Source organism: Aotus nancymaae, unplaced genomic scaffold (assembly GCF_030222135.1).
Source record: "Aotus nancymaae isolate 86718 unplaced genomic scaffold, 86718_ANA_hifiasm-v0.15.2.pri h1tg000076l, whole genome shotgun sequence".
In the NCBI taxonomy this organism is placed as follows: Eukaryota; Metazoa; Chordata; class Mammalia; order Primates; family Aotidae; genus Aotus; species Aotus nancymaae.
In genome coordinates, this window is record NW_026988491.1 from 17,025,900 (window position 1) to 17,053,699 (window position 27,800).

At 50.4% G+C, this 27,800-nt stretch overlaps 1 long non-coding RNA gene across 2 annotated transcripts; it reads left to right on the top strand.

Moving 5' to 3' along the window:
• Positions 1-622: 622 nt before the first annotated feature.
• Positions 623-27,539, top strand: LOC135271316 (uncharacterized). Of its 2 annotated transcripts, XR_010339424.1 has the most exons (6): positions 623-779; positions 2,951-3,099; positions 3,190-3,287; positions 13,756-13,874; positions 23,799-24,054; positions 27,051-27,539. It is a non-coding gene; the product is annotated as an uncharacterized LOC135271316 (long non-coding RNA). The 2 variants fall into 2 exon arrangements; XR_010339423.1 differs by lacking the exon at positions 27,051-27,539 and having other exon boundaries at positions 23,799-25,883.
• The last annotated feature ends 261 nt before the right edge of the window (positions 27,540-27,800 follow it).

The following is a 27,800-nucleotide window of genomic DNA, read 5'->3' on the forward strand; positions in this document are numbered from 1 at the left end:
GCCCTCGGACTTCAGACCCCAGAGCCACCAAGTCCCCCACTAACGGTGCCACCCCTTTCCCCTCCTGGCCACGCAGGACGGCCCCAGGGTTGGCCTGTGCTGATGGTGCCACCTGGTGGTAGACATGGGAACGCGCTCACTTGAGATTTCCTCTCCGTGACCCTTTTTCCCCCCTCTAGGGGTCCCGGGCTGCCCTGAGGCCACTGCCCAGCAAGATCAGGACAGGACTGAGCGGCCTTGGGATAGCGCGGTGGGGGTTCCGGGGGGCTCCGGTGCAGGTAGAGCCAGGAATGTGCCGGCGGGGGCGGTGGGTACAGGGTGCAGGGCGTGGCGGCTGCGGGACCTCAGCTCGCCTCTTTAAATCCCTTCCTGGGCACCCCGGGGGCCCGGCCGTTTCCCCTCAGGCTGTTTCTTCTGGGACCGCCGCACTATCTCCTCCAGGGCAGCCTCCAGCGGAGCCGGTTATTGGCCGCTAGGTAAACCAGTCCCATCCCTCCAGCAACCGGGACTTTCCGGGCAGGGCTCCCCAGCGTGGGTTCAGCCAATTAAGGAAGCAATTAGCTTCCCGTGAGCCTATTCATGCTTCCTCACCCACAGTTCCAAGGTTCTGTGAGACCAGAGCCTCTGTCTCCCGTAGGCAGAGGGTGTGTGTGGCTGCCACTAATCTGCAGACGCTGGCTCCACCCCACAGAGTTGCAGGGCCAGGAAATGTGCATTTGAACAGACCTTTGCTCTCACACTTCAGAAACGGCTGGAAGCACCTCTCAAGTCTGAAACAGGTTTGATACTCCCTTCCCTTCTCCCTCCCCCACTTCCTCCTCCCACCGTCCTTCCCTCCCTCCGTCATTCCCTCCCTCCCCAACCCGCCCGCCCTTCCTCCCTCTCTCCTTCCCTCCATCCCTTCCTCCCCCTCCAACCTGCCCTCCCTCCCACTTCTCCCTCCTTCCCTCCCTCCCTCCCATTTCCTTCCTTCTCCCCCCTTCCTCCCCCACCTGCCCTCCCTCCCTTCCTCCCCCACCTGCCCTCCCTCCCTTCCTCCCCCACCTGCCCTCCCTCCCTTCCTCCTCCTCCCCACAACCTTTCATTCCTCCTCACTCCCTCCCCTCTCCCTCCTCTTTGGAGGGTCAGCGCCTTTTCCTGGGAAGGGCAAGGAATCTGGTGTGAGCTCACTTCAGTTTGCACCCCAGCCTTGTCTCCTCAGGCGTTGGGGTGGGGGGGGCAGTTTCTGCATCCTCAAAATGGGGGTGAAATACCCACTTTATAAGGGTTTAGTGAAGAACAATGGAAGTAATGGAAGTGAGAGCGCTTTTCAAACAGTGAGATGTTGATAGAAAAGCAGTTGTTCTAGGCCAGGTGCAGTGGCTCACACCTGTAATCCCAACACTTTGGGAGGCTGAGGCAGGCGAATCACTTGAGGTCAGGAGTTTGAGGCCAGCCTGGCCAACATGGTGAACCCACCCCCCACCCCCCCCCACCCCCACCTCTACTAAAAATGCAAAAATTAGCCGGGTGTGGTGGCAGGCATCTGTAATCCCAGCTACTCGGGAGGCTGAGGCAGGAGAATCGCTTGAACCCAGGAGACAGAGGCTGCGGTAAGCTGAGATCATACCACTGCACACCAGCCTAGGACACAGAATGAGACTCTGTCTCAAAAAAAAAAGAAAAGTAGGTGTTTTGCCTTTAATCTTTATTCATCCTCTCAATTGTGTAGGTCCCTTTAGAGGGGAGGAGGGTTTGGGAAAGTCACAGAGAACAAGGAGGGTCCCCAAGGGGAGAGGAGGAGTGTGTGGTTATGGATAAGGAAGTCTATGGAGGTGACAGGTCTGGGAGGGGCAGCACGGGCAAGGGGAGGAGCCAGAAATCAAGGCCCTCCAGGCACCCCATCCCCCACCACCCTTTCCGCTAGCCAGAGCAATTGGAGGCTGGTCTTGGAGCTGCCCCACTGAGGTTCCAGAGGCGGGGTGCAGGGGTCAGGGCAGCTGCAGGGGATTCTCAGGGGGCTCCCCCCAACCCAGCCCCAGGCCTCAGGAAAGCTCTGCCCTCTCCGTTCTGCCCTCTCCTCTCAGCTGGCCATCTATTCTCACTGCCTTACTTTCTTTTCCTGTTGCCCTGTGGCTAGGCCGGCTCTTCCACCGCCCCAGGGCTGGGAAGGATAATGGCACAGCTGTGCAGACCTGGGTCAGCGTCAGACTGCCCTAGGTTCAGGGATAGCGAAGAACCCAGGCCAGCCCCTCTAATTCTTGCAGGGGTCCAGAAGGCCCCTTTGAAGATCCACAAGGAATTTCAGGTCACTCATTCCCTCATTCAACAAACTCTCCAGGGCACTGCTGTGGGCCAGACCCTGTCGTGGGTGCCCACCATGTAGGGCGTAGGCTGATATCCACTCTAAGTCACATCCCAACATGACGGGCTGAGCCCACCGAGAAGGTCCAGGCGTTCAGGAAGGCTCTATTTATTTATTTATTTATTTATTTATTTATTTATTTATTTTCTGAGATGGAGTGCTGCTCTGTCGCCCAGGCTGGAGTGCAGTGGCACAATCTCTGCTCACTACGACCTCTGCCTCCCACAATCAAGTGATTCTCCTGCCTCAGCCTCACCATATTGGCCAGGCTGGTCTCAAACTCCTGACCTCAAGTGATCCACCCGTCTTGGCCTCCCAAAGTTCTGGGATTACAGGCGTGAACCTGTCCCAGGAAGACTTTATAAGATGCTTCCAGGAGTAGACAAGGGGCTGGGGTGTCCCATCCAGGCTGAGAGGCCGAGGCTGGAGAGGGGCCCAAGGGAAGCAGAATGAGAAGGCCTCCCCCTCCCCTGAGCCTCCTCCGATGAAAACCACCTTTCTCCAGCAGCTGCAGTCAGATGCATAAAACCATTTATTTTTTCTGCTCAGAAATTACTAGTATTGCAACTAGTATCGATTTCTACTGTTTTCATTTCACGTGTACAGATTTTCAGCGGCATTCAGAGTTCAGCAGCTTTCGGGCGGTTCCCGGAAGCCCGACATCATTTACAATCCGGTTTCTGAGTGGGAACGGCTTTCTCCGGGAGACGGCTCCTTGGGAAGTTAGAGACTTCCTGCAGTCACTGGACTCGAAGGTCTGTTCTGTACAAAATGCCCTGCAACACCGAAGAAATGCTGGGTGGTGTTGTTGTTGTTTGAGATGGAGTTTTGCTTTTCTCGCGCAGGTCAGAGTGCAATGGCATGACCTCGGCTCACTGCAACCTCCACCTCCCCGGTTCCAGCAACTCTCCTGCCTCAGCCTCCTGAGTAGCTGGGATTACAGGTGAGATGCTGTTTTAGGACCAGAAATCTCCCAGGGTTGTGCTGATAAACAATAATCCCAGCCTGCCCTCCATTTTCAGAATGGAATCAGAGGAAGGGAGAAACCACTTTTGGATCTCAGGACCATGATTTATATTTTTTATTTTTTTGAGATGGAGTTTCGCTCATCACCCAGGCTGGAGTGCAATGGCGCGATCTTGGCTCGCTGCAACCTCCACCTACCCTGAGTTCAAGTGATTCTCTTGCCTCAGCCTCCCAAATAGCTGGGATTACAGGTGCCCACCACCACGCCTGGTTAATTTTTTGTATTTTTAGTAGAGATGGGGTTTCACCATGTTAGCCAGGCCAGTCTCGAACTCCAGACCTCAGGTGAGTCACCCGCCTCGGCCTCCCAAAGTGCTGGGATTATAGATGTGAGCCACCACGCCTGGCTAGGATCAAGATCTTTCCAGCAGGCACAGGTGACTGAAGCCTTCACTTGTCAGAAGCCCCCCTCCTCAGGAAACTCCCCCGGGGCAAAAGGAAAGTGTTCTGGGGCTTTTTCTGCCTGGCAGGGAGCCTGTGCCCAAGTCACTGCTTCCTCTGGGCTTCCCTTTTCCTTTCTTTCCCAGTGTCTGCTGACTGTGTGTCACACAGGGAGCATGGGGCCAGGCCATCTCCGAGCTGCCTGTGGGACGGAGACTCGGGCACTTGCCAGGAGCAGCTGGCCTGGGAGTGGGTGGGAGGCCCTTGGTCAGGGCCTGGCCACAGGTCCCCAAAGCCTTCCTGCCTCCTCCGACCCCCTTCTGGGCACTGGACCACCAACTGCTGGGCATAGCCACTGAACGAGGGTGAGGGCAAGATGAGGAAGAGGTGACCTAAGGTGGGGAAGGAATCACCCTTGCCAGACACTTGGCTGAGTCCGCTCCAAGCCACCCTGAGAGGCAGGTGCTATCATGTCTGCATTTTGCAGATGAGGAAACTCAGAGACGGGAAGTTACTGGTTTTTTTCGTTGTTGTTTTTGTTTTTTGAGACAGAGTCCCGCTCTGTCGCCCAGGCTGGAGTGCAGTGGCACGATCTGGGCTCACTGCAGCCTCCGCCTCCTGGGTTTAAGCGATTCTCCTGCCTCAGCCTCCCAAGTAGCTGGGATTATAGGTGCCCGCCACCACGCCTCGCTAATTTTTGTATTTTTAGTAGAGACGGGGTTTCACCACGTTGGCCAGGGTGGTCTCAAACTCCTGACCTTGTGATCTGCCTGCCTCAGCCTCCCAAAGTGCGGGATTACAGGCGTGAGCCACTGCGCCTGGCCGGAAGTTGCTGTTTTAAGGCGACACGGCAATGGAGGTGGGGCTGGGGTTGGAATCTAGGATCAACCACACTGCCTGGGGAGACTCTGGAGGTGTCTGCACTTCCAGCTAGATGGGAGCTCAGTGTAGCCCCTTGATTCCCCCCGACCTGCTGAAGGCCCCCCTTCCTCTTTGCAGGTGCTTAGGCCCAAGCCCAGGAATCTCCTAAATAAATGCATGAAGGTGGAGCCCTTTCTCTTAATGCACAGGTGAAAAGGGCACCTCGGTGATTCCACTAAATTTAATTGAAGATAAGTAGGACCTGGGTCACACCGACTCGTAGAAAGTGGAGGTCAGAATCTGAGGCTGCGTTTGGCCCTAAGTAGGAAGGAGCTGGCTGGTGGGCGGAGGAAAGAGGGCAGGTGATTCGGACCCGGGTTCTCCCTTTCGTTCAACTCTGTGGGTGTTAAGGAAGCCCCATGGTGGCGCACCTGGAAAGAGGAGACCCTGCCAGACCCTCCTCTCCCTTCACTTCGGGTTCCCAGGCGAGGCCCGGAAGCCTAGCGGACGGGCTGGGGAAAGGAGAGGTTTCCCGGGTTGCGAGCCCCTCCCCACAGGATCCCTGGTTCCCGGAGGCCCCGAGGCTTGGCCCCCTGCTCACCCGCTCCACTGTGGTCCCCACTGCCACAGCAACCTGGCCTGGCGAATAGGCCTTTCCCTGGGAAGTTGTCACCAGGTCCTTCTCCCCAGCATCTCCGGCAGGTGTGGATGGGGGTTTGTGGCTGCACAGCCTCCCCTTCTCCAGGCCAAGACATCCGTGGTCCTGTGTGTCCCCTCAGTGTGGCTTCCAGACCCTTCTCCATGGGGGATTTGCCAGCCTGCACTCCCTGTGCCCAGATGGGGTCTGACCAGGATGGAGGTCGGTGGAACTGTGGTCCCCTCCCCATGGACACACGGCTCCTGGGAGACCCCTGACTTCTTTCGGGTCCCCCATTTCCTTCCAGCTGGGGTCAGGGCCAGCCAGCTGCAGGATGCCCTCTGCCGTGCCCCTTCTGGGCCCCAGGAGGCCCTTTCTTCCTCCTGGGATGTGGGCGCCTGTCCCTGCGTGGGTGTCTTGTGGGTGTCTGGTGATGCGGAGCCGCCTGTGCTTCCCTCATGGCAGGACCCTTCCTTCCCCACAGGGACCTATTTGGGTGGCCCTGAGGGAGGGTTAGGCCCCATCTTCATCCCAGCACCTTGCTCATTGGCTGAGATTGTACACTTGTCATTTTGATTTAGAAAAATACATTATCGGCCAGGCACGGTGGCTCACACCTGTAATCCCAACACTTTGGGAGGCTGAGGCGGGTGGATCACAAAGTCAGGAGTTCAAGACCAGCCTGGCCAAAATGGTGAAACCCTGTGTCGACTAAAATACAAAAAATTAGCCGGGCATGGTGTCACACATCTGTAATCCCGGCTACTCGGGAGGCTGAGGTGGAGAATTGTTTGAACCTGGGAGGTGGAAGTTGCAATGAGCCATGATTGTACCACTGCATTCCAGCCTGGGGGACAGAGCGAGACTCTGCCTTAAAAAAAAAGCAAAACACAAACACAATTACAAAACCAAAATTAGGTGTGACAGTGAATTTTGACTGCCCGTTAGAAGAAGAATACAAATGACACTACAAATTTTAGAAGGTTGGTAAATATCGAGCCACTCAGAAACATAACAGGGCGTTTTGTATCAACCGCTTGACCATCTCTTCATTGACCACCAATGCATTCCCTGTGTTTTTCTTTTTCTTTTTTTTCTTTAAGATGAAGTTTTGTTCTTGTGGTCCAGGCTGGAGTACAGTGGTGCGATCTTGGCTCACTGCAATCTCTACCTCCTGGGTTCAAGCGATTCTCCTGCCTCAGCCTCCCGAGTAGCTGAGATTACAGGTGCCCGCACCATGCCCAGCTAATTTTTGTATTTTTACTAGAGACGGGGTTTCACCACATTGGCCAGGCTGGTCTCGAACTGCTCACCTCAGGTGATCTGTCCACCTCGGCCTCCAAAAGTGCTGGGATTACAGGCATGAGCCACTGCACCTGGCCTCCCTATGTTTTTCTATATCCTGATCGCTTCCTTGTACATCAAGGATTTCGTAATGCCGTTTTCTATAGAGAAAATACAAACTTTGATCACATTTCTTTTATATGGTAGCAGTAAGAGTTCAGGGCATGGCTATGTCAAGTTTGCTCTTGTGGGACCTGACCTTAAATGCTCCTTGGATGGACCACACTGGTTACCAAGTGAGGCTTTGATGCTCTCATTACAGGGACCTGTTCTGAGTCTTATGTTGTCTTTGTCGATGTCAGTATTTGATGCCAAATCAGCAAGAAATTTAAATCTTTTTCCGTCATGATCATTGTATTCATTCTTCATTCATTCATTCATTGGTGGGTGTGTTCCTGGAAGCCATCTGTCCCCCCGGACAGCCAGCAATGACTGAGCTGTGCATGGGTAGAACTGTGAACCACATGAAATATCCCTGAATTCTGAACTATTTCCAACTTCTCCCAAAATACCCACAGCCAGTCCAACACCATCCAACTGGACGGGAGGGGGAAGGAGGGGAATCGGAGTGGAAGGAGATTTAAACTAACTGAAGTTATTTTTATCATATTTTAAAACTTTATTCATATACAGACATGTATATTTAGAGACAGAGTCTATCACTATGTTGCCCAGGTTGGATTCTTTTTTTTTTTTTTTTTTTTTTTTGAGATGGAGTCTTGCTCTTGTCGCACAGGCTGGAGTGCAATGGCACGGTCTCAGCTCACTGCACCCTTCGTCTCCCGGGTTCAAGTGATTCTCCTACCTCAGCCTCCCGAGTAGCTGGGATTAAAGGCGCGCACCACCACGCCTGGCTAATTTTTTATTTTTAGTAGAGTTGGAATTTCATCATGTTGGTCAGGCTGGTCTTGAACTCCTGACCTCGTGATCCTCCTGCCTTGGCCTCTCAAAGTACTGGGATTACAGGTGTGAGCCACCACACCCGGCTCTTTTTTCTTTTTTAAAGATAGGTCTCACTCTGTTACCCAGGCTGGAGTGCAGTGGTGCAATCCTTGCTCCTCACACCCTTGAACTCCAGAGCTCAAGCCATCCTCCCACCTCAGCCTCCTGAGTAGTGGGACTACAGGCATGTGGTGTGCCACCAAGCTGGCTTGGTGTGACTAACTGATGTCTCACCTCTGCAAACTTTACAGAAACATATGACCATGTACACACATTGCAATTACATGTTACAATTCAGCAGCAAAAAACAAAACACTTTCTTTTTACTGAATGGCACTGATTTAGCAGGCACATACAAGCAAGTGGCATCTGGGGACCACTTTTTGGCTGTTCTAGAGAAAGTGCCCCCAAAGAGGGCTCAGCAGCCAAACTGTTTTATCATCTCACTCAGAAGGCTCAGCCTCTGAAGCAACTGTTCAGGACTCAGAGGCAGCAGATCTGGGTGTTAAAGGCCCCGCTCTGCCGCTTCCTGACTGTGGGGCGTTGGACAAGCGGTGCGGGTCCTGTGAGCGTCACCATCCTCATTAGCAAGAATAGTTCATATTCCCCTGCCACAAAAGTGCCCTGTGAACTAGAAAAGGGCATGGGTGAGTATGGGGTTAGTCTTGCTAACAGGCCTGCCAACTTCTATCTGGGCAATTCTGTCATTTAGAGTTTTGCTGGGGTGGCCCCAGGAGCCCAGTTTGGGGGGTTCACGTATCTCCCCAGGCATGGAGAAGTGGTGGTTTTTCTGAATCAGGATTCTGAGCTGAACTGCAAACTGGCTTGTGCTCCAAGTTGCTTGGACCAGCAAGCCCAGCTCCCAGAGTTCCGCCGCCCGGGCCCGAACCTGTCCCGGTACACCCTGGGCTCTTAGCAGCCAGGCTCGGGCTCGAAGGAGGAGGCACCAAGGGCCTTCTTGCATTTCCTGCTTCAGACTAGACGGATGACAGAGGACTCCTGCTCCAGCTGTGGGGAACTCCAGCCCGCACTTTGCCTCCAGCTCGATGGTGCAGGATCCAGCTCCTCTTCATCCTGGCATCAAACGTCTGTTTGATCAGCTTTTCATCCATTTTCTGAAAATGTGGTGATTGAGGGATGTTCTGAATCTTGCAGAATTCTGTGTTGCACCCTGGCCACACATCAATGCGGCCCTGAACCTGACTCTGGGTGGACGCCCTGCTCTCTGCCAGCCCCTTTCTCACCCCTGGGTCCCCACTGCCCCTGGCTCTCTCCCCTCTGCCAGAATCTCACTGAGGGATGTGTGCATGTGTGCGTGCATTGTGTGTGTGTGCGTGCATGTGTGCATATGTGTGTGTGCGTGTGTATGTGTGTGCGCGCGTGTGTGCGTGTGCGCGCGTGTGTGTGTGTTGGGGGGTGGTCCGCTGAATGCTTGGGCAGAGGGTCACGCACTGGGTGGATATCTGGTGCCCCCTGGAGGCCGGACAGGAAGGGCTGGGGTAGACGAGGTCTTTGAGAACTCGGTGGCATCCTGCTCCTGCTGTCTTGGGTCCCACCGCCCCTCCCCCAGCCTTCCTGACAGCAGGGGAGATTGATGGCTCCCTGCTTGAATGTTCTGCATCTGTGTCTTCAGTAATAAGCTTCCTCATTTGGTAACCAATCCTAGTTTTGCAAAACCATTTGTCAACCATTTTCTCCCTTGAGCTTCACAAGAACCCCATGGGAGAGAAGAGAGGAGGGGTCCCCGGGGATCTGAAAAGCTGTGCCTCAGCCAAGTTCATGACTGACTGGCGAGGAGGTCTGCAGGTTGGTGAAGCCTAGGATGTCAAGAGTGCCCACATAGGGACCTACGGACCTCAGGGCTGCAGTTTGCTGGGTTGGACCCTGGCGCAGAGCTCAGGATAGAAACCCGGAAACCCCATGGACAAAGGAGGAGGCAGAACAGGGCAGAGCCAAGGACCCAGTGAGGGTTGCTGGTGCCACAGCAAATAGAGATCACAAAGTGACATAATCCAAAAACCTATACGGAAAAAGCTAATCATTTCCTCCAGTCCCTCTTCCGCAGAGGTGTCTACTCCTGCAGGCTCACCTGTAACCTTTGTCACTCTTCTGACTCTGCAAACATCTCGAGCGCAGAGCCACAGCCAGGAGAATCTGGACTTGTTTGTCTTTCCTGAAATAGGGCATCTGAAATCCCGGCTCAGCACTGTGCCCGTTTCGTTTCTTTTTTTTTTTTTGAGATGGCATCTCACTCTGTTGCCCAGGCTAGAGTGCAGTGGCATGATCTTAGCTCAGTGCAACCTCCGCCTCCTGGGTTCAAGCAATTTTCCTGCCTCAGCCTCCTGAGTAGCTGGGACTACAGGTGCATGCCACCACGCCTGGCTAGTTTTCATTATTTTTAGCAGAGACATTGTTTCACCATGTTGGCCAGGCTGGTCTCAAACTCCTGACCACAAATGATCTGCCTGCTTTGGCCTCCCAAAGTGCTGGGATTATAGGCATGACCACAGTGCCTGGCCTCACTGCACCCTTTTCACTGGCAGGTATCTTATTGTCCCTACACATCCAAGATGGTAGATGGGTGGAGGGGACATGCTTTGTGCTCACCTGGCTGGCTCATGGGCAGGGGGCCCAGAGGACCCAGGACTGGCAGCTGTGGGGCAGATCCAGCCTGGGCTGGACAGGTAGGCAGAATCAAGGGACAGGGCCAGGTGCAGCTACAGGGCTGGGAGGGGTTCAGCTCCCATTCAGGGTCTGCAGAAAAGTGGGGCTCTGCCGGCTGGCCTGAAGTGGAAAGAAGACAGGGACAGGGAGCTGGGAGGTGGGGACAACCCCTCTGAACTAAATGACCTCCGGAGGACAGGAGTCCCCGCAGGAAAATCAGGAGGCTGTTCCTGGGGCTGGTGTGGGCTGTGGGGAGGACACTGGGCCAGCAGAGCCTACCGGAACCACCCTACTCATAAAAGGATGTATTTTTGTCAAGACTTTTCTAAACACACAATCACCTCCCTCCCAGGTCTTGGGTCAGCAGACACCACTGGGGACCTTGTTGGGAGGAGGAGGAGGGAGAAGTGATGGGCTTCATTAGGAACGGTGAGTCTGTGACTCTGCTGCTAAGTGGCAGCTCCAGCTCACCCTGCCCCCAGCTCCCTCTTGCAGGCCACGGCTGGGCATGAAGGACTGGTGACTTCAGAGGCTTGGACAGAGGAGACGGGGGAAAGCGAGGGGCCGCCCTGCCCTAGGTCTGTGGGTTGTAGAACCAGCTTGCCCTGCCCTAAGGGAGTCTTACTGAATGTAGGGGTTGAATTGTGCTCCCTAAAAGATATGTTCAAGTATTAACCTGTCCCTCACCCCTCACTCTTTCATTCCTGTGAATGTGACCTAAATTTGGAAACGGGGTTTTTGCAGATGTAATTGGGTCGTTTCAACTCAGGATCAAATCATCTTGGATTTAGGGTGGACCCTATGTCCAATGGCTGGTGTCCTTATAAGAAGCAGAGGAGAGCCGGGCGTGGTGACTCACGCCTGTAATCCCAGCACTTTGGGAAGCTGAGGTGGGTGGATCACAGTCAGGGGTTCCAGACCAGCTGACCAATGTGGTGAAACCCTGTTTCTACTAAAAATACAAAAATTAGCCAGGTGTGGTGGCGCATCCCTGTAATCTAGCTATTCAGGAGGCTGAGGCAGGAGAATTGCTTGAACCTGGGAGGCGGAGGTTGCAGTGAGCCGAGGTTGCGCCACTGCACTCCAGCCTGGGCAACAGAGTGAGACTCCATCTCAAAAAAAAAAAAAAAAAAAAAGGCAGAGGAGACACACAGAGAGGAAAGAAAGCCATAGGAAGATGGAGCAGAGATGGCAATGGCGAGGCTACAAGCCAAGGAGTGCCTGTGACCACTGGACGGCGGAAGAAGCGAGGGAAGATTCTTTCCTAGAACCTTCAGAGGGAGCACAGCCCTGCTGACACCTTGATTTTGGACTTCTCCCCTGTGGAACTGGGAGGAAATCAATTTCTGTTGTCTTTTTTTTTTTTTTTTTTGAGACGGAGTTTCCTCTTGTTACCCAGGCTGGAGTGCAATGGCGTGATCTCGGCTCACTGCAACCTCCGCCTCCTGGGTTCAGGCAATTCTCCTGCATCAGCCTCCTGAGCAGCTGGGATTACAGGCACGCGCCACCATGCCCAGCTAATTTGCTGTATTTTTAGTACAGACGGGGTTTCACCATGTTGGACCAGGATGGTCTTGATCTCTTGACCTCGTGATCCACCCGCCTCGGCCTCCCAAAGTGCTGGGATTACAGGCTTGAGCCACTGCGCCCGGCCTTTTTTTTTTTTTTTTTTTAAGATGGAGTCTCACTCTTGTTACTCGGGCTGGAGTGCAGTGGCACAATCTCGGCTCACTGCAGCCTCCACCTCACGGATTCAAGTGATTCTATTGCTTCAGCCTCCCAAGTAGGTGGTATTACAGGCACCTGCCACTGCGCCCAGCTAATTTTTGTATTTTTAGTAGAGACAGGGTTTCACCATCTTGGCCAGGGTGGTCTCGAACTCCTGACTTTGTGATCCACCCACCTTGGCCTCCCAAAGTGCTGGGATTACAGGTGTGAGACAATGAGAGATTTTGTTTGGTTTTGAGATGGGGTCTTGCTCTGTCGCCCAGGCGGGAGTGCAGTGGTGCAATCACCACTCACTGCGGCCTTGACCTCCCAGGCCCAAGCAGTTCTCCCACCTCAGCCTCCTAAGAAACTGGGACCACAGGCACACATTACCATGCCTAATTAAAAAAAAAATTATTTGTAGAGACAAAGTCTCCCTATGTTTCCCAGGCTGGCTTTGTACTCCTGGGCTCAAGCAATCCTCCTGCCTTGGCCTCCTAAAGTGCTGGGGTTACAGGCATAAGCCACTGCACCCAGCCTTGATGTTTCTTTTTTCTTGTTTTTTTTTTTTTTTTTTGAGATGAAGTCTTGCTCTGTCGCTCAAGCTAGAGTGTAGTGGCGTCATGCAATCTCGGCTCACTGCAACCTCTGCCTCCTGGGTTCAAGCAATTCTCCTGCCTCTGCTTCCTGAGTAGCTGGGATTACAGGCGCCCACCACCACGCCCTGCTAAATTTTATATTTTTAGTAGAGATGGGGTTTCACCATGTTAGCCAGGCTGGTCTTGAACTCCTGACCTTGTGATCTGCCCACCTTGGCCTCGCAAAGTGCTGGTAATACAGGCATAGGCCACCGTGCCTGGCCTCGATTTTTCTTTTTTAATGGTTAAATAGGTTTCAAGGTACACACAGTAAAATTCACTTTTTTTGATATATAGTTCAAATGCATAGAGTCCTGTCACCATGACCACAGTCAAGACAGGGAACATCCTGTCACTCCCAGATCCCCCTGCTGCCCCGGCGACCACCGCTCTGTTCTCCTGTTGCCTTTCCAGCGAATCCTGGAAGTGGGGCCATGTGAGTCCAGGTTCCTTCGCTGAGCATCATGATTTGAGGCTCACTTACATTGTCATATCGTTCCTTTTCATTGCTGAGTGGTGTTCCACTGTCTGGATAGAGTGTGGTGTATTTACCTGTTCACCAGGTAAAGGATGTGGGCGATTTCCAGGTTCAGATGATTATCAATAAGCTGCTATAACATTCACGTACAGGTGTTTGTGTGAATGTAAGTTCCACTTCTCTTGGGTGTCTACTTGGGAGTGAGGCTTTTGGGTCCCTGATTGGGTTTCTAGTGGTAAGTCCGACTTGCTAAGAGGTTTGGTTGGACAACAGGGCAAGAGCCTGTCTCTTAAAAAAAAAAAAAAAAAAAAAAAAGGCTGGGCACGGGGGCTCACTGCTATAATCCCAGCACCTTGGGAGGCCAAGGCTGATGGATCACCTGAGGTCAGGAGTTCGAGACCAGCCTGGCCAACATGGCAAAACCCCATCTCTACTAAAAATACAAAACAGCTGGGCATAGTGGCACGCACCTGTAATCCTAGCTACTCAGGGGGCTGTGGCAGGGAGAATTGCTTGAACCCGGGAGGCGGAGGTTGCAGTGAGCCAAGACGCAGGCATGGTCAGCTCTCAGGGTCCTTTCCACAATGTGGGGATGTTGAGGTCACCTGACAGGGAAGCGAATGCCAGCTGATCACCCACCCTTCTGTTGTCCGCGCCTTTTCCCTCAGAAGCTAATAGAGGAAGGTAAAATTGTTGTTTCACTCTCATTTCCTTTTATTTTCATTATTATTAGGAAGTACCAAGATTAGTGAAAATGAAAAGATGAATCAAAACAGCCTAGAAAAGGCTTCAGTGGCGCTCAAACTGGATGATTGAATCCCGAATCATTGGAAATCAACTGTAAATGCCAAAGTAAGACTTTAAATAAGCACCCCCCCACCTCTCTTTAAAGAGATAGGGTCTCACTATGTTGCTCAGACTAGTTTCAAACTCCCAGGCTCAATGGATCCTCCTACCTTGACCTCCTAAGGTGCTGAGATTACAGGGGTAAGCCACCCGGCCCAGCCCAAAATCCTTATTATATCCTGTTTTTTTGCTTTGAATGAAACATTATATTTATTTCCATTCCACCCTCAACGTAACAGCAGAGAGAATTTCTAAAGGCAAAGACTCTGTGTTCCTGAATTAGGCAAAGGCGTGGCAGTGTCACCTCTTACTGCCTGGAGTTGGCAGTTCTCTGCAGAGCAATTCTCAGGGAGGTGTCTTAGCTTGACTTGCCCAAAAATTGCTGCTGGGAAGCCCCAGGTGCCCCATCTAATTACCCTGAGCCCTAGTCCAGCTCAGGCTGAGAAGGTTTGGCAGTGAGGATCTGCAGTCAGCAAGCAGAAAAAACCAGGAGCACGGACAGTGCCATTGCAGTCCAAGTTCAAAGGCAGGAGAAGACCAGTGTACCTGCTCAGCTCACAGTCAGGCCGACAGCGAATTCTTACTTTTTCTTTTTCTTTTTTTTCTTTTGAGACGGAGTCTTACTCTATCAACAGGCTAAAGTGCAGTGGTGCAGTCTCAGCTCACTGCAACCTCCACCTCCCAGGTTCAAGCAATTCTCTGGCCTCAGCTTCCCGTGCAGCTGGAATTACAGGTGCCCGCCACTATGCCCAGCTAATTGTATTTTTAGTAGAGGCAGGGTTTCACCATGATGGCTAGGCTGGTCTCAAACTCCTGACCTCAGGTAATCCACCCACCCTCCCAAACTGCTGGGATAACAGGAGTAAGCCACCTCGCTTGGCCTTTTTTTTTTTTTTTTTTGGTAAAAAACAGGCTCTCTCTGTTGCCCAGGCTAGAGTGCAGTGGTATGAATGTGGCTCACTGTAGCCTCGATTTCCTGGGCTCAAATGATCCTCTTGCCTTGGCCTCCTGAGTAGCTGGGACTACAAGTGCACCACGCCTGGCTAATTTTTCAAAAGCTTTTTGTAGAGATGAGGTCTCACCATGTTGCCCAGGTTGGTCTCGGACTCCTGGGTTCAAGCGATCCTCCTGCCTCAGCCTCCTGCATAGTTGGGACTACCAGCTGCATCCACACTTGGCTCTGTCTTTTGCTGTATTCAGGCTTTTGTAGGATTGGACAAGGCACATCCACACTGGGGTGGGCCCTCTGTTTTACTCAGTCTACTGATGCGAATGCTTATCTCGCTGGAAACACCCTCACCACAGACCCAGAATAATGTGGAACCAAATACTGGGCACCTCATGGCTCCATCAAGTTGATGCAAAAAATGAACCATTGTGGCTGGGCGCGGTGGCTCACACCTGTAATCCCAGCACTTTGGGAGGCCGAGGCAGGTGGATCACGAAGTCAAGAGATTGAGACCGGCCGGGCGTGGTGGCTCACACCTGTAATCCCAGCACTTTGGGAGGCCGAGGCAGGTGGATCACGAAGTCAAGAGATTGAGACTGGCCGGGAGTGGTGGCTCACACCTGTAATCCCAGCACTTTGGGAGGCTGAGGCATGTGGATCACGAAGTCAAGACATTGAGACCATCCTGGCCAACATGGTGAAACCCCTTTTCTACTAAAAACACACACAAAAAAATTAGCTGGGTGTGGTGGTGCATGCCTGTAGTCCCTGCTACTCGGGAGGCTGAGGTTGCAGTGAGCTGAGATCACGCCATTGCACTCCAGCCTGGCGACAGAGCGAGACTCCATCCCAAAAAAAAGAAAAGGGCCGGGCTTGGGGGCTCAGGACTGTAATCCCAGCACTTTTGGAGACTGAGGTGGGTGGATCATGAAGTCAGGAGGAGATCAAGACCATCTTGGCCAACTTGGTGAAACCCCGTGTCTACTAAAAAATACAAAAAAATTAGTTGGGTGTGGTGGCACACACCTGTAGTCCCAGCTACTAGGGAGGCTGAGGCAGAATTGCTTGAACCCAGGAGGTGGAGATTGCAGTGAGCTGAGATCGAGCCACTGCACTACAGCCTCGGTGACAGTGTGAGATTTTGCCTCAAAAAAAAAAAAAAACATGAACCATTGCAGAAAACAGAACAGTCGCCAACTCCCACTCATGCAGGGGGCTCATTTGCTGGGTTGCCCTCCCCAGGAGGTGGCACAGGAATTCTTGCTTTGGCAGGGAGGAGGCCTGGGGTATGCGCAGGTGCCCATGGGAAGTTTCTTTGCCATGGGGGAAGCCAGAGTGACCCCTTGCTGATCCTGCAAAGGAAGAAGCAAGAGCTCCCTGCCACCAACTTCAGAGGCAGAGCCCACATCCTCGTTCGGCTCAGCAGGCACCGTGTCAGAGGGCACTGTGGACCCACAAAAATGTCTTCATTTTATTAAAACCAGAAAAAAAATTCTATATGATTTATAACCAGCCCAGCCTGGTTAGATTCATCTTTGTAGCCATGCAGCCATAATAGACAGTTTTTACTTTTTTTTTTTTTTTTTAGTGGAGGAAGGGTCCCAGAAAAGTCATCACGTGGCCCTGTCCAGAGTTCCCTCCAACCAGCCGTGTCTGCACAACCAGGCACCACTTCCTCAGGCCTGGCTGCTGGCACTGTTTCTGGGTCATGCTGCAGGACTCCAGGCCAGGGCGGGGAGGAGGGTGGCACTAGCCAGGGACCGGCTCCCAGCAGCTGAAGCTGCATCTGATCTGCTCTGCTTCAAGGGGTAGACACGAATTTTGCAGCGTTTTTTCTCTCTGTGCACCGCTGCCGCCTTCTTGAGTCGGGGCTGCTTTTCCTCCCAGTCCTGGTACGTTCAGGCCTGGAGGTGGGGTCTGTGTCACCCACGCTCACAGCTTTGCAATGCTATGGCTTTATTAAAACGTTACTTTCCTAAAGAGGCCTTTCCCAGCCACCCCATCTAAAAGAGTCCCCTCCCAAAACTCTCCATTTCCCTCCCTGCCTTCTGCCTGCCCTTGGCACTTAGCACAGTGTTTTGTTTTTTAGATGGAGTCTTGCTCTGTCGCCCAGGTTCGCCACAACCTCCACCTCCCTGGTTCAAGCAATTCCCCTCTCTCAGCCTCCTGAGTAGCTGGGATTACAGGCACAGGCCACCATGGCTGACTAGTTATTTATTTTGTTTTGTTTTCATATTTTTAGTAGAGATGGGGTTTCACCGTGTTGACCAGATTGGTCTCGAACTTTTGACCCCAGGCAACACACCCACCTGGGCCTCCCAGAGTGCTGGGATTACAGGCATGAGCCACCGTGCCCGGTCAGGGTAGTGTTTTTAAATTTGTTTTCTTTTTTCTTTTTGAGAGACAGGGTCTTGCTCTGTTGCCCAGGCTGGAACACAGTGGTGCAATCACAGCTAACTGTAACCACAAACTGCTGGGCTCGAGTGATCTTCCCACTTCAGTGCTCTGAGTAGCCGGAACCACCGGCGCATGTCACCAGGGCCAGCTAATTTTTTGTAGAGATGGGGGTCTCACCATGTTGCCCAGATTGGTCTTAAACTCCCGGGCTGAAGAATCCCGCCTCCACCTCCCGAAGTGCTGGGATTACAGGCGTGAGCCCCGCGCCCAGCCCCAGGTTGGTCTTAAACTCCCGGGCTGAAGAATCCCACCTCCACCTCCCGAAGTGCTGGGGTTACAGGCGTAAACCACCATGCCTGGCCTTTGGAACCAATTTTTGAGTGTTATTTATTTACTTATTTATTTGAGACAGAGTCTTGCTCTGTCACCCAGGCTGGAGTGCAGCAGCACAATCTTGGCTCACTGCAACCTCTACCTCCCAGGTTCCAGCCATTCTCCCTGCCTCAGCCTCCTGAGTAGCTGGGATTACAGGTACATGTCACCACACCCAGCTAATTTTTGTATTTTTAGTAGAGACGGGGTTCTGCCATGTTGACCAGGCTGATCTCAAACTCCCAACCTAAGGTGATCCACCTGCCTCAGCCTTCCAAAATGCTGGGATTGCTGGCGGGAGCCACTGTGCCAGTCCCAATGCTTAAGTATTAAATGCTTAACTGCCTTGTTATACCTCCTGTACTAAGAACACAAAAAAAGTAGAACATTTTAGACAAGAAACCTAATTTTTTAAAAATCCCAGTTCAAAAGCATTTGGGAATGAGTCAGAAAACCACAGCCCTGGAGCTATGGTCTCTGAAGATGCCGGGTCTGGACCTCTCCATATTCCCCCGTTAGTGTCTGCTGAAGACAAGTGTGTGGAGAAATCCGAATCCCTGCACGGGCTCCCTGAGACTGCTCCTTTTTCCTACATCCTCATGCGGGGCGCACAGATGCCCCGAGGGAGGCGTCGATGCTCTCAGGCACTGAACTTGTTCGCATGTCTTTATGTTTCATTATTGTATATGAGAGAGGGCACATGGCCTGGAACTGTACACAAAACATGACCGAAAACTGCTCTTGCTGTCTCCAATTAAAACAAATAACCTGCTCTAGTCTTAGCTCTCTCTCCGTCACTTGCTGTCTCAATCTCACTGGCATCCTCTTTTTTAAGCAAAATGTGCTTATATTTCAAGCAGAAGATCAATGGTTACGTTTTAAAAAGCTAACTCTCTTCTCTGCAGGGCTGAATGAGGGTGTTTTCTCTCCATCCTTCTCTGCACGTCTTCTCATCTTAAACGGATGGAATTGAGCTCTGTGAAATCCGATCTGGTTTTTAAGCTCTGATTTATAACAAATTACCTATGTGGCACTCAAGAAGGAACTTGTATGTCAGATAACACTGGAATTTGATTTCACCACCCTGCCCCCAAACCTGTTTATTCATTCATGGCGGGGAGACATCCAGAGGGCCAGGGCAATTTCATCAGCCCTGGAATTGGCGGACGGAGCCTCCTCTCCCCAGACCGTCCCGCTGCCATAAATAGACGTCACGTGGCCTCCGTTTATGATAAGGTCAGAGGAAATGAGTGCACAGGGAGAGGCCGTTAGGAGAGTCAGAGCTGTAAGTTTCAGGTATAAAACCTGAGCAGTACCAGTGCTCGTGCCTGAGGCCGGATCAGACAGGAGGGACGAGGTGGATGGCAACGGTTCCACCTCCTGAGGTAACTCCTTTGGATGCCTGAGTGATTCCCTGGCTCCCAGCAGCGGACTCTGCCCTTAGCCATCTTTATCACTCCTGATTAGGCCTGCAGACGCCTTCCCTCCCCGCCCTGCCTCGCCAGGCTTTGTGGCTCCCCCGGCTCATTTTCTGATAGAGCTGTCAGTTTTTACTGCTGATAGGAGAAATCATTTTTTCTCTTAGCTGAATGTTAATTGGCTCCCCTCCCCCATTCACTTAGTACATGCTGTCCCCTAGTTTTTTACCCCAAGAGAAAGGCACCGTAGCAGAGACGCATTTCAGAAAGACAAGGAAGGTGGCTCTTCCAAATTGCTAATTGGTAACTGCGAAATCAGAGGTTAAGAAAAAGCGAAAGAGGAGGGCGAGGAAGGAATTAGGACCTCGTGTTTCCGTAACTCTAGGTGAGCTGCCGCTGCCTACATGCTCCTCGGCTGGGGCACCTGCTTTCTCTAGCGGGCTCAAAATTCAATAGAGAGACCCATGAGATCAGCTGGGGCCAGTTGAGCAAATACTGACCTCTTGGAGGTACCAGGAACCAAGACAGGTCGTAAAGATGCGGACTACAGGTGTGCGCCACCACGCCTGGCTAATTTTTGTATTTCCAGTAGAGACGGAGTTTCGTCATGTTGGCCAGGCTGATCTCGAACTCCTGACCTCAGGTGATCCTCCCACCTCGGCCTCCCAAAGTGCTGGGATTACAGGCGTGAGCCGCCACACCCGACCCCTTTGTTTTCTTTTGGAATTCCCATTAAATGAGCAGCATATCTTTCAATTTATTCTCTGCGTCCCTTAATCTCTCAATCTCTCCTGAAGTTTTTTAATTTTTTTGTCTATTTCTCTCTCTACATTCTGGATTTTTTTTTTTCATATCTTCTAGTTTATCGGTTCTCTCTTCATCTGTGTCCAATCTGCCAGTAATCCTGTCCTAAGTGTTCAATTTCATTATTGATAGTGTTTATTTCTAGAAGCTCTACTTGGAGCTTTATGTTTTGTTTCATAATTTTCATTATAGAAAATCCAAATGTATATAAAATTAGAGACAGTGGAATAAGCCTCTATGTACTTACGAACTTTTTTTTTTTTGGTTTATTCATTCATTTTTTATAGAGATGGCATCTCACTATGTTGCCCAGGCTGGTCTTGAACTGCTGGGCTCAAGCAATCCTCCCACCTTGGCCTTCCAAAGCGCTGGGATTACAGGTGTGAGCCACAGTGCCTGGCCCTGTGTAGTTATTATTCACCTTCAACAAGTATCGACCTATATTCCGTCTTGTTTAGTCCATGCTCCTTCCCACAGCTCCCCACTCTGAATTATTTTGAGGTAAATCTCAGACTCCATGTCATTTCATCCATAAATATTGTTCAAATCTGCATCTAGCCAGGTGTGGTAGTTCACACCTGAAATCCTAGCATTTTGGGAGACGGAGCTGGGTGGATTGCTTGAGCTCAGAAGTTCAAGACCAGCCTGGGCAAATGGCAAAACTCTGTCTCTAGAAAAATACAAAAAGGCCAGAAGTGGTGGTTCACGCCTGTGATCCCGGGACTTTAGGAGGCTAAGGCGGGCAGATCACCTGCGGTCAAGAGTTCAAGGTCAGCCTGGCCAACGTGGTAAAACCCTGTCTACACCAAAAATACAAAAAAATTAGCTGGGTGTGGTGGCCGGTGCCTGCAATCCCAACTACTCGGGAGGCTGAGGCAGGAGAATTGCTTGAACTTGGGAGGTGGAGGTTGCAGTGAGCCGAGATCGTGCCATTGCACTGCAGCCTGGGCAACAAGAATGAAACTCTCTCAAAAAAAAAAAAATACAAAATGTAACCTGTGATTGGTGGCTTGCACCTGTAGTCCCAACTACTCAGGAGGCTGAGGTCGGAGGTGCACTCCAGCCTGGGTGACGGGTTGAGACACTATCTCAAAAAAAATAAAATAAAATTAGCTGGGCATGATGGCATGTGCCTGTAGTCCCAGGAGGCTGAGGTGAGAGGATCACTTGAGCCCAGGAGGCAGAGGTTGCAGTGAGTCGAGATTGAACCACTGCACTCCAGCCTGGGTGACAGAGCAAGACCCCATCTCAAAAAAAGAAAAAAAGAATCTGTCTATTCTTGGTGTCATGACGTATCACTATCTTCTTGAGAGTTTGAATCTTTTATTTTGGCCTTTAATCGTCATGAACATCCTTATTCGATACTCTCTTTTGGCCTGCTGTTCTGTTATCTCAGAGTCTCGGCATCTATTCCTTCTGTGTGTAGCACCTGTCCGTGTGCTCCTGCTGACCCCTTTCCTTGTGTGTACTGAGATTTGATTGTGAGCTCATCTTTGGGGGAGCTTGTTTTTTGCATGGGAATTTCCTGTTGCTGGGGTTGTAAAAACGCCCCTCCAGAGCCATTCTGCAGCTGCTTCACCAGCTGGCCCAGGGTTATCGCCAGCCCGGCACCAATTTTCTTCTCTTGGCATAGGAATCCCAGACCATGCATGGAGTACAAATTTGGACCTCAAACCCCCTCAGAGTACGACATGAGGCTTGGATTTTTCAAGGGATCCTTTTGTAGCATATCCCCGTGGTCCCCACTGCTCTATGCCCCTGCAATGATAAACAAGCCATTTGTTATCTCCCTGTGCCAGAGGGTAGGTTTTTTCTAGCCCATCTTTCACTGAGAGATCTGCCCTCACAGGAGTCTGGCTTTTGCAAGGAGGCATAGTTTCAACTCTCTGCTTCTGTCAGCTGAAGATCTTACCTTCAGCCTCAATGCAGCCACCAGAACCAAAGCCCCTGGGTTGCTGGCTCTGATAACCCTTGCCTCCTCTTACGTGCCTCCTGGAGGCAGCTGTGGAACAGAACCCTGTGCTCACCACTCTGGCTTCTCCCTCTTCGTTTCTGGCCTCTGGGGATATTCCTTTCTTTCTTGCTAACTCAGCCATGCACTGGCACTTTATTTAGTGAGATTTTTATTGTGAATTTCTATGTTTTTGTAAAGAGAGGCTTTTCACATGACTATAGTTGAATATGATGTCAGACTAGAGTCCCTTGCATTGGTAAAGTCAGTTTAATTTAGTTTTGTTTTTACTTCTTCATTGCAATTTTAAAAACCTAACTGATCAGCTGTGCGCAGTGGATCACACCTGTAATCCCAATACTTTGGGAGGCTAAGGCAGGAGGATCACCTGAGGTCGGAAGTTCAAGACCAGCCTGACCAACATGGAGAAACCCCATCTCTTTTTTTTTCTTTTATTTATTTATTAGCCAGAGTTCTTTTGGCTATTTCTTTCTTTTCTCCCCCCGCCCCACATCTCTACTAAAAATACAAAATTAGCTGGGCTTGGTGGCGCATGCCTGTAATCCCAGCCACTCCGGAGGTTGAGGCAGGAGAATCACTTGAACCCAGGAGGTGGAGGTTGCAGTGAGCCAAGATTGCACCATTGCACTCCAGCCTGGGCAACAAGAGCAAAACTCCATCTCAAAGAAAAAAACACTTAACTGATCAATGATCACAGCAATAGGCTCAAATCAGACCCCCCGGATGGCAAAGCCACTGCAGAAGTGCACCCATCTCTGATCCTTTCCTCTCTAAGGAGCCTGGACTTGCGCTGGACAGAGGCAACCCTCCTCACAGCACACGATTCATGGGTGACTCAGCACTTCAGTGTGAATGCAGCCCCCTGCAGAGCCTTCAAGGACAGAGCCTGTGCCCTTGACTTGGTCCACACCAGCTTCGGGTTTTGCTGCAGGAAACGTGCTGGACAGTGCTCTGTAGTGTTCCCATTTTGCAGAAACTTCAGCATTCTGGATTTTGCTGTGATATGGACGATCTGTCATTTTTTCTTTGTAAATAAGCAACATCATCCATAATACTGATTTGTAGAACTGCCACTAAATAGCCAGCCAGCAAAAAATGACGTACGTCTTCGTAACCTAATTCTTTTCCTGGCAAAGAAGAATCTAAGAGATGGAGTGTATTTCCCCTGTCACTGCTGTAAATCTTTAGCCCTCGTGCACAATCACTGCTGTGCGATTGCTCATGTTCTTGGCTCGATGAGGGCCCCCACTTGTCCCCTCCAAGCCCATCTCTGCTCTGCTGCCAAACTGATGAGAGATATAATTTGGGCAGGCTGTGACGCTGTCATAAACCCTGCTCAGAGGGCTTTTCTGTGGGATGTCCTAAAGTTAGTTATGGTGACACAACTCTGTTAGTATACTAAAACCCACCGACTTGCATACGTTAAGCAGGTGCATTTTACCATATGTAAGTTAAATCTCAATAAAGCTGTTTGTTTGAGATGGAGTCTCACTCTGTCACCCAGGTTGGAGTGCAATGGCGTGATCTTGGCTGACTGCAACCTTTGCCTCCCGGGTTCAAGCAGTTCTCGTGCCTTAGCCTCCCAAGTAGCTGGGATTATAGGGGCACACCACTACACCCAGCTCATTTTTGCATTTTTAGTAGAGCTGAGGTTTCAACCATGGGCAGGCTGGTCTCAAACTCCTGACCTTAGGTGATCCACCTGCCTCGGCTTCCCAAAGTGTTGGGATTACAGGCATGAGGCACCACACTTGGTCTGTTTGTTTGCTTTTTAAGTGCATGAGAATTACAGGGAGAAAACCGTAGGGCACCCAAACCCTGCTGGAGCTGGTCCTCCACGTGACCTTAATCTTTAGCCATACCAAACTTCTTACTGCTTCTCTCAGGCACCACCATGCTCTGTGATGCCCGTGACCTTCCACAAGCTGTCTCTTCTACCGGGATGTTACTGCCACCACTGTCTCCCAGCCAACTCATAGCTATCATATAAAGCCGAGCTCTAACTTCTCTGTCTCCAGGAAGTTTCTGTCACCTCGGTGAGTCCTGCGGTATCCTGGCTTACCTCTGCCACTGCTCCCATCACCTCGAATTGACGGTTTGTCCCAGCACTTTGGGAGGCTGAGGTGGGAGGATCACCTGAGGTCAGGAGTTCGAGATCAGCCTGGCCAATGTGACGAAACCCCATCTCTACTGAAAATACAGAAAACTGTCAGATACAAAAGACAAGAAGACAACCACAGGGACAACCAGAAAAAAAAGACACCTGACCTCCAGGTAACAATTCTGACGACAGAAGACTTCTCAACCCAGCCAAAATCTCCAGAGATGGCTAAACCGTGTCTTCAAAGGAATTGTCAACCTAGAATCCTATGCTTAGTTAAATTACTGTTCTAGGATGAGGGCAAAAATGTATGTATTTTAGAATGAAGACAGAGGCCATTTTCCATGCTCACTGGAAGTGCTGTACTAGTAAAAATGTACTTTATGAAAGAGAAAAGTCAACCCAGGGGAAGAAAAGACTTGAAAACAAGAATAAGAAGTCTCATTTATTGAGTGGTTGCTGTAGACCAGGCACTGTTCTAGGGACCTTTTCTTATTTATTTAATTCTTTTTTTTTTTTTTTTGAGACAGAGTCTTACTCTGTCACTCAGGCTGGAGTACAATGGCACGATCTCGGCTCACTGCAACCTCCACCTCCCAGATTCAAGTGATTCTCCTGCCTGAGCCCCCTGAGTAGCTGGGATTACAGGTGCCTGCTACCAGACCTGGCTAATTTTTGTATTTTTAGTAAAGATGGGGTTTCAGCCTGTAGGCCAGGCTGATCTTGAACTCCTTACCTCAGGTAATCCGCCCACCTTGGCCTCCCAAAGTGCTGGGATTACAGGTGTGAGCCACCAGGCCTGGCCTCTTATTTATTTAATTCTCATGTTAACCCTTAGAACTGGGTGCAATTACTATCATACTCCCTTCACAGATGGGAAACTGAGTCACAGAGGGGTTAAAACTTGCCCAAGTCAAAGTGTAGCTACAAAAGCCCACATTCTTTTTCTTTCTTTCTTGAGACAGAGTCTCGCTCTATTACCAGGCTGGAGTGCAGTGGTGTGATCTCAGCTCACTGCAGCCTCCACCTCCTGTGTTCAAGCAATTTTCCTGCTTCAGCCTCCCGGGTAGCTGGGACTACAGGCACACCCTACCATGCCCAGCTAATTTTTGTATTTTTAGGAAGACAAGGTTTCACAGTGTTGGCCAGGATGGTCTCGATGTCTTGACCTTGTGATTCGCCCACCTCAGCCTCCCGAAGTGCTGGGATTACAGGCGTGAGCCACCTCGCCCAGCCAGAAGCCCACATTCTTGAACACTGCTATACCAACCTAAGAAGCTGTAGTGGAGAACCAGATGTTGTGGCTCATTACTGTAATCCCAGCACTTTGGGAGGCTGAGGCAGGAGGATCGCTTGAGGCCAAGAGTTCCAAGACCAGCCTGCACAACATAGTGAGATTCCATCTCTACAAAAAATTTGAAAATTAGCCTAGCGTGGTGGTGTGCAGCTGTAGTCCCAGCTACTCAGGAGGTTCCCCGAGCCCGGGAGGTTGAGGATTCAGTGAGCCATGATTGTGCCACGTACTCGAGCCTGGCCAACAGCGAGACCCGCTTCTCTAAAAAAAATTAAGACGTTACTCCAGCTCTCTTTTGACAGAATAAAAAATATAAAAATAGAAGCAATGATGTGCTTTTCAAGTAAGCAGCATTGCTCAAGTGAGTAAAGCTGTTTCCAAATTCTGACAGATATTAAACTTTACGATTCAGGAATAAGCAATCAGAATTCAGGAATTCTTGGGAATTCCCCATATCATAAGTTATTCCTAAAATGCTTCCAATATGATTCATACTCTTAACCCAATCACCTAAAAATGTATTTAACAAATAAGAAACATGAAGCTTAATACTATTTATAAAGAAATGTAGCCTATAGGGCATAGCACAACACAGGAAAAGCTAGTGAATATTACTGGGCAATGTTCGAATAATGCGCTATTTGGATTTCCTAGCAAGGTTAACAGTACTTCATGTGTCAAAGTTGCCGATTTTAAGACTTACTTTGTTTTTTGGGGTTTTTTTTTTTTTTGAGATGAAGTCTCACTCTGTTGCCCAGGCTGGAGTGCAGTGGCATGATCTTGGCTCACTGCAACCTCCACCTCCCAGTTCAAGTGATTCTCCTGTCTCAGCCTCCCACGTAGCTGAGCTTACAGGCACGTGCTACCCCACCAGGCTAATATTTGTATTTTTAGTAGAAACAGGGTCTCATCATGTTGGTAAGGCTGGTCTTGAACTCCTGACCTCATGACCCACCCACCTCAGTTTCCCAAATGCTGGGATTACAGGCGTGAGCCACCGTGCCCGGCAAGACTTATTTTTATTTCCAAACTTGTTCTTGGAACACCACTGATATGATAGAATTTACACAACGTATATTATGCATCTAGACAAGTTAATAATTATTTTATTTGCAAGAATGTCTTGCAGCAGCAGACAGGGCCATGGTCACAACATGGCAACAGCTGTGGGCAAGGTGCCTTCTTCTTTTTGTTTTTGTTTTTGAGATGGATTCTCGCTCTGTCGCTCAGGCTTGAGTGCAATGGTGCAATCCTGGCTCATTGCAACTGCCACCTCCCAGGTTCAAGCGATTCTCCTGCCTTAGCCTCCCCAATAGCTGAGACTACAGACACGTACCACCACACCTAGCTAATTTTTTGTATTTTTAGTACAGATGGGGTTTCACCATGTTGTCCAGGCTGGTCTCAAACTCCTGACCTCAGGTGATCCTCCCGCCTTGGCCTCCCAAAGTGCTGGGATTACAGGCGTGAACCACTGCATCTGGCCTGAACCAAAAACATTTCTATTTCCATTAAGCCTTAATTCTCATAGGGTTTTCTAATCCTTTCCCCCTGATTTTTCTTGTGTTTCAGCATTTGCAAAAAATATAAATTTGTGAAAAAATATTGAGAAGGAATTCCCAAATGGAAATAGTAGTGAGCAAAGACACTGAAAAAAGGTGAATGGACCCAAGCATCCATTGACCCCATCATACAATACTAACAACAACAATTAGCTTAGGGTATAAAAACAATGGCCGTATTCAGCAAATGATACCGGGACTATTTGTTTTACAAGTGGGAGAAAATATAATTGGATTCCAACTTCATACCACACACACACAAAATCAGAGGCCCAAATGTGATCAGTTTTTTTTTTTTTTCTTTTTGAGACAGGGTCTTGCTGTGTTGCCCAGGTTACAGCACAGTGGTGCAATCAAGGCTCACTGCCACCTCAGCATCCTGGGCTCAAGTGATCCTCCTGCATCAGCCTCCTGAGTAGCTGGGACTACAGGTGTGCACCACCATGCCCAGGTAATTTTATTCTGTTTTTGTGGAGATGGGGGTCTCAGTATGTTGTCCAGGCTGGTCTTGAACTCCTGGCCTTAAGTTATCCTCAGCCACTCAGTTTGCTGAAATTATAGGCATGAACCACCATGCCTGGCCAGGATAAATTTTTACAGCCTTGGAGTAGCAAAAGATTTCTTAAATAAGACACTATAAGTACAAGTTATAAATTAAATGAGTGAAAGATCTGACTATATTTACATTTAAAAAAACCTTTCTGGGCCAGGCACAGTGGCTCATGCCTATAATCCCAGCACTTTGGGAGGCCGAGGTGGGAGGATCACCTGATATCAAGAGTTTGAGACCAATCTGACCAAGACGGAGAAACCTTGTCTCTACTAAAAATACAAATTAGCTGGGCATGGTGGTGCATGCCTGTAATCCCAGCTACTCAGGAGGCTGAGGCAGGAGAATTGCTTGAACCCGGGAGGCAGAGGTTGCGGTGAGCCGAGATTGAACCATTGCACTCCAGCCTGGGCAACAAGAGCGAAATTCCATCTTAAACAAAACACTGTCCGTCAGTGGCAGAGGAGATAAATGCATTGTATTTTATGCAGACAACGGATTAACATAAAGCAG